Source organism: Anopheles coustani (assembly GCF_943734705.1).
Source record: "Anopheles coustani chromosome X unlocalized genomic scaffold, idAnoCousDA_361_x.2 X_unloc_3, whole genome shotgun sequence".
NCBI classification, from domain to species: domain Eukaryota; kingdom Metazoa; phylum Arthropoda; class Insecta; order Diptera; family Culicidae; genus Anopheles; species Anopheles coustani.
In genome coordinates this window covers 748886-762205 of record NW_026525137.1, presented here as the reverse complement: position 1 = coordinate 762205, position 13320 = coordinate 748886, and the positions used below count along the sequence as shown (strand labels likewise).

The window sequence follows — 13320 nt, the reverse complement described above, 5'->3', positions numbered from 1 at the left end:
ACATTTGCTATTTAACGTGCTCTGGCTAGTTATGGTGTGCAGAAAAGAAATGTTGCGAACGATATCCATAACTAATTGAATCTATTTTGTGATTTAGGTGTATAACGTTTTGTTTTGAGACATCGCATCTTTTCCACATGGACGACTGGTCACGCTGAGGACATTATTAATAGTTGTCCCTCCCTTCTATGAAATCACCAGCTCTAATAAACCCTCAGGAATCAGCATAACACATAGAATTACTACGGGGTCCAGTCTGAACGCTAAACTTAAGAATTAAGCGCATCTTCATGGAATCATTAAAAGATTTATAGAATGTGCTATCAAAATGCGCATAATGCAAGATGATCGCTGATATGATACATGTGAAAATACGGGACATCCTTAATTTGTTGATCTCATGCAAAAAAATGATCGTGTAATTGGTGCTGGTAACAATTCGAATGGGTAAGTCATATGAGCTTTTCTTCGTTCGTCTTGCCATTATGAGGATAGAAACATGCAAAATGGAAAGAAAAACTGAAAACGTTGTGTTGAATGAAGTATTCTAAATGTTAATTGAAAACTTGGAGCAATCGTTTCAATAGATCTGTTGAGAGCCAAAATATTCGAAATTAATGTATCCGCGCATTTATGTTTGCCAGTTTATCTTCACATTTTGACCTGAAGTCTAAACACGACATTACGTCTGTAGATTTTTTTCTCTCTGCTGCTATTGAAGTTTTAAAGAGCATTGAAACTTGAAATCAGTTAATCGTGCTGTGCGAAAGCAACGTTAACATAGTACAGCCTAGCAATGAGTTACATGAATAAACAATAAACAACAAAAGTATGAAGCACTCATTATGCAGATTTCCATTACAAAAGTGCTCAAAATTGCGCCCATCCCTATCTACGTTGGGCTATATTTTTATTTTCAAAAGAGTTCTGCTTTAACAATAACGTTGTTGTAAAATCTCAACGTTAAAGCTAGAGAAATAGATGTTTTCGAAAAAGTTTGAAACTATGCCGATTTACCTAGTTAGATACAAAAGCTAATTCATACCTATTTTGAAACGATTGCTTATCTGCTGCATTACCCGTATTTGTCTTTGCAAATGTTTTAACCAAAGAATGTTTATCTCCAGCCTGAGGTCTTGTATTTGTATAAATAAAATTAGCTTCTTTTGATATTATTTTGCTCAATGATGAACCTTCGATGAACGCCATATTTCTAATCTGATACTTCTTTCCTCCTTTGCGGTAGTGTTTGTTTTTCAATGGTGCAAATTTCCTGCTCCTTCTGGCTTCGTTGCGCGGAAAGGTCGCTTATGTATCGCCTTTTGGTCGCTATCAGTTGCGCTGTTCGCGTTGCTGTTTTGACTTCCGCCTTAAAAACCGCTACCCTATGGCATGTCGAACGAATCGTTTTCGGAATCAATACGGTAGCGCTCCCCCTGGGAGTTGGACATGGATTTCGATCCTTCGGCACCCAGGTCAGGACGTCCATACGTCGGATATAGACTGCTAGAGACATCACTGCTTGACATGATCTTGTGTAATTCGGACGCTGTATTCCGTTCACTCTGTTCCGTTTCCTGGTAAAAATTGGAATCCGACAGTCGGCTACCATCAGCTTTCGCGGACAACCGGCTGTTTTCGTCGATTTGTATGTTTTTTCTCTTTTCCAGATTGTCTTCTCCGTCGGAATCGAACACTCCATCGCCGAAGCTATAGTGCTTGCCCATTTGCTAATTGTGACACCTCTTTTACGTGTCCTTTGTTTGGCTCTTCTTCGTGGCTTAATTTTTCGTTCCCGTGCCAAAGGATAGTTCATTTGGATCTTTGTCGTTTTGATGAGCTTCCACTTGACGTTCATCGCATTTCTTTACACCCGCAGCAATCTTTTTATCTCTTTGTTTTTTGCATAGGTTTTTGCTCGGTGGTGTTATTTCATGCGGAAAACGTACTTGTTATTAACTTTGTTTGGATCTGTTTTCGCAGTTGTTGTCGGCGATCCCTCCACAAATTCGGTGATCTTCAGATGGAACGATTGTTAAAAAGTTTGTATTTTTCGAATTAAAAACGATCAATGCTTACCATTTCGAAAATGTCGGCAGTTTTTTCAACGTTCCTCGAATCATCCATTTTCAGCGATTCTTTGCAATGAATGGTCGAACCGGATTTATTAATGACGAAGATTGTTGTGTTAACGGAAAAACAGTCGTATCTTCATGTTATTTGCACCATTTTGAATTGCCTCACAAAGGGCAGCCAAAGGTTCATGGTGTTCGAAGAGCGGTTCTATTGATCTGTATGGGGTATACCACTAAAATGAAGAACGCACAAAAGCTGGAAGCAACATCCTTAAAAAAAAACATACCATAAAACATCTTCCTTGGCTTCCGTTTGAGTTCGTTTATCCGGGATTGTATCAAAATTTTGTGCGATTAATCAACTCGACAAGTGACAGCAAATTACAATACTGAACAAAGGCTGGCCCTGGGTTACGTCACCAAAAGGGACTTGGACAGCGACGAAAACCGAGGCTAGCGGACTACAGTTCTCACGTTTATAAAACCTACTCCAAACTTGACTGACACAAAACAAACGTTTGATGTGATCATTATTCTCGTCTGAATTTTTAGTGGTTGACAAGAAGGTTTTCCTCAAACTCAAACAAAGTTTGTGTACTTAATCATCAAATTTATGGCCATCAATCGTTTTATATTCCATTCTACTTCTTTGGTTTCCATGCCTTGTAGGTTTACAATGATACATTCAGGGCTACAATTGGACGATATTTTTTGTTCAACAAAGTAGTCTGACGCAGAAAACCTTTACAACTTGTTTATGAGTCCATGTTCGGATCTCCTGTCATACAAAATGCAGTGAACCATATGAGTAAAGAACAAAGCACGCTACTATAAACCAGCTTCGAACGATTTGTCAAACGACGAAAACCAAAGCCAGCCGGTACCTACAAATTGCCAACAAGGAAAACGTGGAACATGTCAAAATTTGTATCAATAAATCCAAACAGGATATGCAACGAAAGCTACCACCGGTGAACAGCTACCGCTCCAAAGCCTTTCAAAAGATGTTATGGTTATTGTGAAAATTGTCTTGCAAAGACCTTTCATTTGAGGGGTCTGTTGCTGTAATTGACCGAAGTACTAATTCGCTATTGACAAAATAGCTAATTGAGCCATTATCACATGTATTGACCAAGGTTTCTGAAGCCTATTTCCTTCAGATTGGCTTGCAGCTTCGTTCTAATGGTGGGTTAACAGAATTTCCCAACCCGAATCACAATAAAAAAAATAATCGCGACATCAAGACAAGACTAACCATTCAATTTCGGTTTAAATATCGTATGCCCTATTCTGAATCCCCATAAAATCACAACTTATTTTTCCGTTAGAAAAACGTGCCATACACTTCCAAAGGGAGGATCCCCGTTGTTATAAGTTCGGTTGATCACGACAATCTTCTGACGTAAAGAAAAAATGTTTTTTGCAGGCATTGAAGATCGGGCACAACTGTATGGAACACTGCTTAAACAAGATTGACTATGAAGCACGATAGTTTTATTTCAAATCCGGTATAAAAGTCAGTACAAAATCAAGTTCTAGGTTCAATCATTGTCACTTCGTGGGGCAAATGCGTTGGGTAAGGTTTAACACATCCAACCATCGAGGTTCTGCTGTATTTTCTTTGTCTATCTCTATCCAATCCGTTTAAAAAAGTTCGATATGAGTAAAATTAAATCTTTCACATTGTCTGTAATGAAGCAATAAAAGTAGTGTGTTGGTATTTTAAAACTGAGAAGAATTTGTTTTCTGTTTGTAATAGTTTGCTGTCCACACACTGCTAGCTTTCCCTTACCGATCCCTGTTATGTTTCCTGCTGGTTGAAGAACAATCTAAGGCAATACCGCTCCGTTTGTGTGCAAGGCAGCGAAAAGCCATTAAGATTTTACTTATGGTGAAAATATGCTTCAAATCGCGTTTTTTGTCCGTCTGCCTCAACCGATCGGTGACCTACGGTGACTTTTCTGCTCTACCTGGTTTTTTCTTCAAGCTACCGGGCTAACGGACATGATGGCGGCCAACAGCTTCAATCTCAGCATAACCGTAAAGCCTGACAATCAGCAAAGCCTCACTGCAAGGGGGCGGGGCTCGTTCTCACGCAATAGTCAACTGTTCGGCGGATCTTACAAGTCACAGAAGACGACCGCTTTTTATGACAACGGATGAGAACGACCAGGTAGATGTTCGATAGAACCTTTTACACTTGAGGAAAAAAGTCTCATTTCACAAAAGGACGTAGTGCTGCATTTGTAAGTGTTGGCGGTCGATTGGCGTGACCATCAAAATCATCTCTTCGTTATCTCCCGAGCTGGAAGAGTGTGTTATTAAAGGGAAGAAAGATCCGCTAGTTGCGGCGAGAATGTTATGATTCCATGTTATATTCTGTTCAAAGGCGTCTTTTTTCTGTCTATGAGAAAGTTATCCTCTGAGAATAATGAGCAAGTGCAAGTTCCTGGCAGCTTTTCTACTCACGGACTGATGTATGCTGTCGATAGGCTGCCCACATTTTAGGAAGAATTTATTTTGGAATTTTCAAACCAGCAAACAGCAAGCTCAACAAGAACAACTGTTTTTCCCAAAACTCAAACCATAAGCTTAAAAGGCACGGTGCGTTACAACTTTTAACAGAAATGCATACTTAAAACCAATCAATCAATTTTTTAAAAAAGGTTCAATAAAATAAACAATCCAACTGTTTCTCAGCAGTATCATTATGTCAAAGCACATTGTCCGCTAGAAAACGCGGCGTTTAATTGTAAACAAACTTAGTAGCAAAACGTACACAATCATGACTTGTAGCCACATTTTAATAAGCTGTTATAATTATCTAAACAATAACGCCTAACAAAAGTATAAACATAAGCCTACGAACGGAAGCGGCTCTTTTTTATTTGACTGTGAAGATAGCCCGATTAAATATCACGTTTTTTTTTACGCTGGTCATTACAAAATAAGCGTTAGTACTGTTCCGATGGAAGTATTTTTTACACAAACCATGCCATTTCATTCCATTCACGGGACAAATGTTTGAACCCGCAAACGAAGGAATAAAAGGTGTGTGGTTTTGTTTAGGGACGTTGATAAAGGACGATTGATAGTCAGTTTATGGGAAAAATACACCTGACCGATAGTCATGTATCCGATAGACCTTGAATAGTAGAACTTAGAAAGAAACCCCATACAGCGTTTTACAGCTCACCTAGCAATCGGGGCAGTGTATGTAGAACATCAAGAATGATAGCCTACTGCAGAGTATTTGATGTAGAATAGCAAAACCCACAAGTGGCAACACATACTAATATCTGAACACCGAACACTAATTTAAACGGGTTTTGAATTGAATTGTTGAAAAGAGCACAATTGCGCAGATCCAGTCACGGAACCTGGCCTGGAACTTCACACGAACGAACGAAAGAAAGAAGGTATTTGGTAGGCATTTTGAAGCGAATATATTTTTTTAAATTAAGTTGGGTTTAATATAGCAGTGAGGCAACCATACAGTAACTATGCCTTGATTAGTACCATTTCATTAACGACGGGATTCAGAAAATCACAAGAGAACATCATATTTCTCGCGTGATTCTAAAGTCGACCACATTTTTCCTTTAAATGACTGAGCATACATTTTTTACAAACAAAAATAGGCACGGTATTTAAAATACGAAATGGCCTGCCGACTTTCTGACTCACACCGCATTTTGAACATGGGCGAAACCAATAGGAATCCTTCATTAATAGACGGGGATCTTATACTTCATTGAAATGGCTTACATTGGACTGTTACGTATGGCTTGGTGACAGTTATTGAGTTTTGGCCGTGATACAACGCGGTTTTTTGGCCAAGCTCCTAATGTCATAAGCCATGGAACAAAACTTCCTATTGAGACATTGGCCTTTAAACCGGGATGAGGTTTTGAGTAGATGCAGCGTTTTATCCTATTTTGATGGGTACTTAGGTTCTTAACTATGAGAAACTCATCATGTTTCTTTGCAATTAACCTGTATTACCCAGGCACTGCATTTGGTAGGTGTATAAAACAGGGAGTATTTGTGGACACATTAATCAATTAGTGGTGGTTGACATATGACGATTATTGTCCCTGTTATTTTTCTCTGGCTGGATTTTGGCTGCTGATAATCAGGAAATTATTATACGCAGTCAATGTAAAACACATCCCTCAGGTAAGGCCTTTAGTGATGAACAGCTTCTCTTTTTATCCTTATAACTTAAATAATAATTAGTAATCTAATTATTATTCAGCCATGAGCATGTCGCAAGCTAGCCAGAGACCCAATATCATATCAGAATAACCGAGTTTTGAATTAGTCTCTCACAGGATGATAGAGCGTCTGAATTTTTCAACCGGGCTAAGGCTATAAAAAAGCCTTATATTATCCTTTCTATTAAGTTTAACTCGATTTAAATGAAGATTCGCACTATAACAGTTGGCCGTTTAACCGGGTTAAGTATTTTATGATCTCTGTAGAACGCATTTCTCAGACACAACCCGTAATTACCAATACTTATACCATTTTGGTTCGGTATGAATCATAACAAAATAATTAGAACCTGGTGAATTAATATTTTAAAAAAATAACCGGGATTAGGGTTAGCCACACACAGTTAGATACAGCTTAAATCTTCTGATCGGGCTGATGCTTAGAGTAAAGCATCGTTTTTTTTTATCTACCGAAACTTCGCTAAATATTAATGTAAATTCTTTCATCAACATGGGCCCGTGTAACCGGGCCGTTATACCTAGTTATGTATTAAATAATCGTAAAGGTAAGGTTTTCGGGGTGATGCTTTGGGGTCACTCCATTACTTGAATGAAGTGACGCACCAAAAGTGACGCAAAACCTTACTTTTCTATGGGACCTCGCTTGAGGTAAAATCGAAGGATCACTATAGAAACCAATCAACTCGCATGGAGAAATTTAAGGATCGTCATACTGCCAACGAGTGCGCATGGGCTAAAGTTAAGGATCGCTATATCAACCAGCTTAACTGGGGAAACTATCTCGCCTGGGGAAATAAGATCTTCTTCCATCTGGCTAAACCTGCAGGCCTGGAGAAAGGGAAAACCGATTAAAAATTTGAAAGGTGCAAAAATTACAATTGCGCTGCTCCAGTCACGAAAAATATTAATCGCGTTCAATTGAACATGCATTCCAGGATTACCAGAAATGTATGGCTCAGCATGGTTTCATAAAAATCAACACGCAAACAATAAAAGGAAAACATATATAAACAAAGATAGAAAAAATCCTTTACTAAATGAAATAGGACACCGGTAGATACGCAAAACACAAGGTGTTACGGACAGATTGAAACAAAAAAAAATTAAAACATATGCACAAAACACGAAACATAGTTGCACACAAATTACAAATAAAGAAAATCACAGCAGAACATCATAGGTCCGGTATTTAAAATATGCAGTGGCCCGCAGATTATCGCACTCATAATGCATGTAGAACACTGGCGAAATCAGAAGGAATGGAAAGCGTATCCATAAAAGAAAGTAGGATATGTTATACGATGTGCCTGCAGATCATCTCACACAGGCGAATTAAACCAGGAAAGATGAATGGAGGCGATTGTCCTATTCCTAACCATAGCAATTGGTAATTGGCCATTCCCAACCTTTGTTTGTAATTCGGTGTCCATAATAACCCGTTTTGAAATAGACCGATTCAAAAGCAATCTATAACCGACCAATATTTTTCGCTCATGATAACCATGACACATAGATGCTTCCTATTGAGTTAAGGTTCCTCAAACCGAGATGAGGTTTAGAGTTGGAGTAGCTTTATATCCATTGAATCAACTGCATTCTCTTCACTACATTTTAATGCAGATTACACCTTAAACATGGACCCATATACTCAGGCCTGTAGTGAAGAAAATGAAAATCAAGATTGCGAGTAGAAATAGACAAATATGATTGAGGAGATATTTTAATTTGATCAGGTGAAAGTCTTCTTAATTAAAAGTTAATCGTTTTGACCCAATAATTTCGTCAATATTTTGAACCTGGATTGTTTTATTACCATTGGGCCATGAGCATGTCATAATCCAACCAGTGAGCCGATGTCATATCAGAATAACCGGTATATGATATAGGCTCTCACAGTTTGTTAGAGAAACTTTATCTATCCGGGAAAAGGCATATAATGAGATAGAATATTACCCTGCGCATTAGACTTACTCGATTTAAATAATGATTCTATACGAAACATCGACCAATCTAACCGGACTAAGAATTTTACTAGCTCTGTAAAACGCATTTCTGATACACTACCCGCAATTGCCAATAGCTATTCTTTTTGGTTCGATATAAATATTTAGGTAATAATCATAACCTGGTGATTAATATCATGTCATACGACAACCATTGAGCCAATATCATATCAGAATAACCGGGATTCGGGAAATCCATACACAGTTAAATACAGCTTAAATCTTCTAACCTGGCTGATGCTTAGAGTAAAGCTTTTTTTTTGGACCTGCCGAAACTTCACTAGATTTGAGTGCAAATTCTTTCATCAACATGGACCTGTGTAACCGGGCCGTTTAACCTAGTTAGAATAAAATGTCTATAGAAGTTTGCACTCTGGTCGCAGGATTTTCCAAGGTGAAGACTCATAGTCTAAAAAAAAATTTGAATGCTTGCGGACGGAGGTACGCGACAGCCGATCAGTAGCGCCGGTTATAAAATCGGCCCATGAGCTCCAGGGCTCACCAACTGATGGCGAAGGTTCGAAACCCAACTGAAACCGGTCTCTACACTGTACGCGAGGACTGACCTCCCACGTGCGACAAGGAAACAAGCCTTGTAAGCCTTTAACGGGCAGGCATGAACAACAAGATCTTTACGCTAAGAAAAAGGAGTATGCTTGATAAAATTGTTTGGCAAAGTCAAGCACTATCTTCTAATGACATTCATCTCAAGAAAAGATATTCAACATGAATATTTCGACTTTTTTAAATTTGACCCATAACTAAACTAAACACCCTGCCTGACAAGGTTTTTCACAACCCTCTACGCTATCTTATATCTTTAAAAAAAAATACTACGACTAGGCCGATCGTATAAAAACTAATTTTTACTCATGGTTGCAAAAAGATCCTTTTGCCCATTGTCATTGCTGAAACTATAACAGGAATTATAAAACTACAAGAAAATAAAAAAATGGTACAGGTTCACATTGTTGGTGGTTTTATAGATACAAAAATATACTTCGCAATTTTTTCATTTTCATCCAGATGACCGAAAAAGAGTGTTTGAGGTGGTCCAAAAGTTTGATTTTAAACTTAAACCAGTGATTGAAAAAAAATCGGGCACTTCATGTTGTTATTAGATAATGATCTCTGTCGCACAATCAAAACAGTATTGGAGTGCAAACCTGGAAACAAAGCTAATCGAACCTTTTTTTGTCGATAAATCTCGACCCCTAACGACAATTTGTCAGACACCGCATAGTCACACAGTTTTGAATAAAAAAATGCAGAACAGATTTTGAAACACAACTCATACATTTTCCCTTTCTATCACAATTTTACCCAACCTTACTCGCATCCTATTCGGCTGCTACCGTGTGAAAGACTAACCACCAATTCAACTGTCTTTAACCCCAAAGTTCGTAATACCTGAACGTTTGAATTGAAGTACAAAAATAAAAAATACACGGTCTTCAAAAAAAAGATATCTGCGAAAAAGATAGTACGGGCCAATTTGCCATCATAAACTGCCCGCGAAGTTTTTGCAAAAGGAATGCAAAATAAGTTAATGAAAAAGAAATGGTTGCTGAATTAAATTTGTAAATAAGGGGTCAAGATCGCCAACACTTACAAATGCAGCACTACGTAATTTTGTGAAATAAGACTACTTTCCAAAAGTGAAAACGGTTCTATCGAACATCTACCTGGTCGTTCTCATCCGTTGTCATAAAAACCGGTCGTCTGCTGTGACTTGTAAGATCCGCCGTACAGTTGACTATTGCGCGAGAACGAGCCCCGCCGCCTTGCAGCGAGGCTTTGCTGATTGTCTGGCTTTACGGTGATGCTGAGATTGAAGCTGTTGGCCTTCATCATGTCCGTTAGCCCGGTAGCTTAGAGAAAAAGCCAGGTAGAGAACAGAAAAGCCATCGAAGGTCATCGATCAGTTTAGGCTGACGGACAAAAAACACGATTTGAAGCATAAATTTACTATAAGTGAAATCTAAACAGCTTTTTGCTGCCTTGCACACAAACGAAGACGTTTTATCTTAGATTGCTCTTCAAACAGCAGGAAACATAACGGGATCGAAAAGGGAAAGCCAGCAGTGTGCGGACAGCAAACTTTTGCAAACAGAAAACAAATTCTTCGCAGATGATAAATAACAACACACTATTTTTATTGCTTCTTTACACACAACTGGTGGTGGCAGAAGCAGGATTCAGAAAATGCAACGATTTCTTCCCTAGACGGATATCAAACAATCGAATCCCGTCTGACTCAATACATCGGACTATTGAATCCCGAATTCTCAAGAATTGATTCGAATGTGACTAAATTAGGATTTGATTTCATGGTTTTTCTAAGAATATTTGAGTTTTCGTGACTTCTTTAAAATCTGTTCTGCCTTTACCAGTAACTATTTGACTTTAATGCGAGTCAAATTTGTCACGTAATGAGTCGATCTAGTGACAATGGAATTGATTCCATTTTACCCAAATCGAACATTTTTTTAAATGGATGGGATAGAGCTTGACAACAAAAATATAGCAGCACCTCTTTTGTCGGATGCAATCTACCTAACCCAACCCCATTGAGAGCACGAAGCTACAACGATTGAAACCAGAACCTAAGTTTGCACTGACATTTTAACTGGAGTTAAAATAAAACTGTCGCTCTACTTTGATAATCACGCTAAGACAGTTTTACCTACAACTAGGTATAACGGCCCAGTTACACGGGCCCATGTTGATGAAATAATTTGCAATAGCATCTAGTAAAATTGTGGCAAATTCTGTAAATCAAAGGCTCAGCCCAATTAGAAGATTTAGCCTGTATCAAACTGTGGGAGGCAAAAGTAGAATCCCGGCTCACTGACTGCCTTATGATGGCTGAATAGTAATGAAACATTTATCGGGCCAAACGAAAGAATTGTTGTCAAAGAAAAATAACGGGGCCAATACCCGTTATTTGCCAAGCACCACTAATTGACTAATGTGTCGACAAATATTCCCGGTCTTATCGTCTCACTAAATGGAGTCTCCGGGAAATACTGGCTAATTGCAAAAGAACATTTTAAATTTCGCATAATTTAGAAGATCTAATAAAGTGAACACGTAGAGTCAATAGATGAAAAGCTGCATCTACTCAAAACCTTATCCCGGTTGGAAGAGCATTGGCTCTTTTTACGATCTCAATTTAAAAACCGTTAAATTCAAAAATATAATGCAATAGGATTAGTGTTCGGAGAGTTTCGAGTGTTCGTTTTATGAATTTCGTCATCCAAGTATCCTTTTGTTTAACTCAAGCGAGCTGATTGCCAAGGCGATCAAAGTACAGAGAAACGTAGACGACAGGCTCTGTAGGTAGACTGTCATAGACTCTGTAAGATAACGCTTCAGGTTCTACAAAATTGACTGTTTATTGTTTACCAAATTTTGTATTTGTTTTTCTTAGAGGCGCGTGTGTGTGGTTTCGTGTGAGAGACGGCTCAGAAATTTGTGTTTTGGGAACTGACCTGTAGTGCGTTTCTGTAACAGGTTTTTTGTGATTGTGTTTTTGTTTCGGTGATAGTGATTTGTGTCGAAAACGGTGTCATATGTGCTTGTTTTTAAGTGTTTTTTTTTCTACTTTTTTGTGTTTGAACCTTTCGAATATTTTTTTGTGCATTTGCAGTGTTAGAAAATACACAGCAAAAGTGATTCAATTGATCTGAGCCAGCCTGCCCGCGCCCTTTAAACACGGATTTGGTGCACATTTTTTAGAATTATCTGATGAATCAAACACATAGTGCCCGTGAACGGCATTTTACAAAATTTAGAACCATTTTGAAAATCCCGTTCTACTTTTTTCCAATCGAGTTGGTTTCCCCAGGTCAACTGTGATTTCTATAGCGATCCTGCCATTTTCGCCAAGGATGCTGATTGCTATGGTGATCAATGCAATGCAATGGGATGAGCGTTTCCAAAATGTCCATACAAAGATGTGGTTTTGCTTCGATTTTAGTGCGTCACTTTATCCAAGTAGGAGCGTCACCCGTGCAGCGTTAGGTTTTGCAGCGTTACTTTAAGGATGTTTTATAATAAGATTGTTTTCGATATTTATTGCCTGCAAAAAGCATTGTTTTCTTTTGTAAGATAATTTTCTTGATATACTGAAATTATAACAACGGTGACCCTCACATTGGAAGTGTGTTACACGTTTTGATAAGAGAATAGTAAGTTGTTTATTGTTGGGGATTTAGATGCGGTTGAACGATTACTAGATCAACATTGAATGGATAATATCGTCTCAAAGTCGTGACGTTTTCTGTAATTTAGGTTCGTATCTGGGGATTCGGCATATTTACCACTAGAACGAAGCTGCACGCAAAACTGGCATCAACCAGATTCAAAATCCTTGCCACAACTAGGGATGATGGGTATAAAATCTTATTTGTCAAAAACTTTACTTTACTATTACTTGATCAATTTGAGAAACAGATCCCTCACATAAAAGAACTTTTCAAGACAATTGAAACAATGGCCAGATCTGTTTTTGAAGGCCTTTGAATCGGTAGTTCTTGAGAATAGTTGGTCTTGGTCAGTGTGGCATATAATAAATGAATTTCCTTATACAATTCTTTGTATTTACTATATTTTTAATGATATTTTGTTGCTTTTTAGTCTTGTAATTTTTTGTCACTTGTCGAATTGATTGTCTACACATAATTTTTATACAATGCCTGATAAACCAACTGAAACGAAAGCCGAGAAAATGTTGTATCGTATGTTGTTAAAGGCCGTGGCTTACACCTTTCTTGTGTCTCCAGTTTAAGTGCATTGCTAAATTTTACTTACATTACCTCCCTTGGACTACCTGAAACTTTCTGCTGCTCCACTTGAGGCGATTAAAAGTGGTGCAAAAAACTTGAAGCACCGATCTTTGGTCCGTTGAACAACGATCTTTTTTATAGAGAGGTCTGATTCGAACATTGGTTGCTCTACGCCAAGATGGTTGATGTTACATCTATCAGAGAATCGCTGCGA

The 13320-nt window shown here is 38.2% G+C and overlaps 1 pseudogene; it reads right to left on the bottom strand.

Moving 5' to 3' along the window:
- Positions 1-1213: 1213 nt before the first annotated feature.
- Positions 1214-10167, bottom strand: LOC131270440 (transcription initiation factor TFIID subunit 7-like; annotated as a pseudogene).
- Between the last annotated feature and the right edge of the window lie 3153 nt (positions 10168-13320).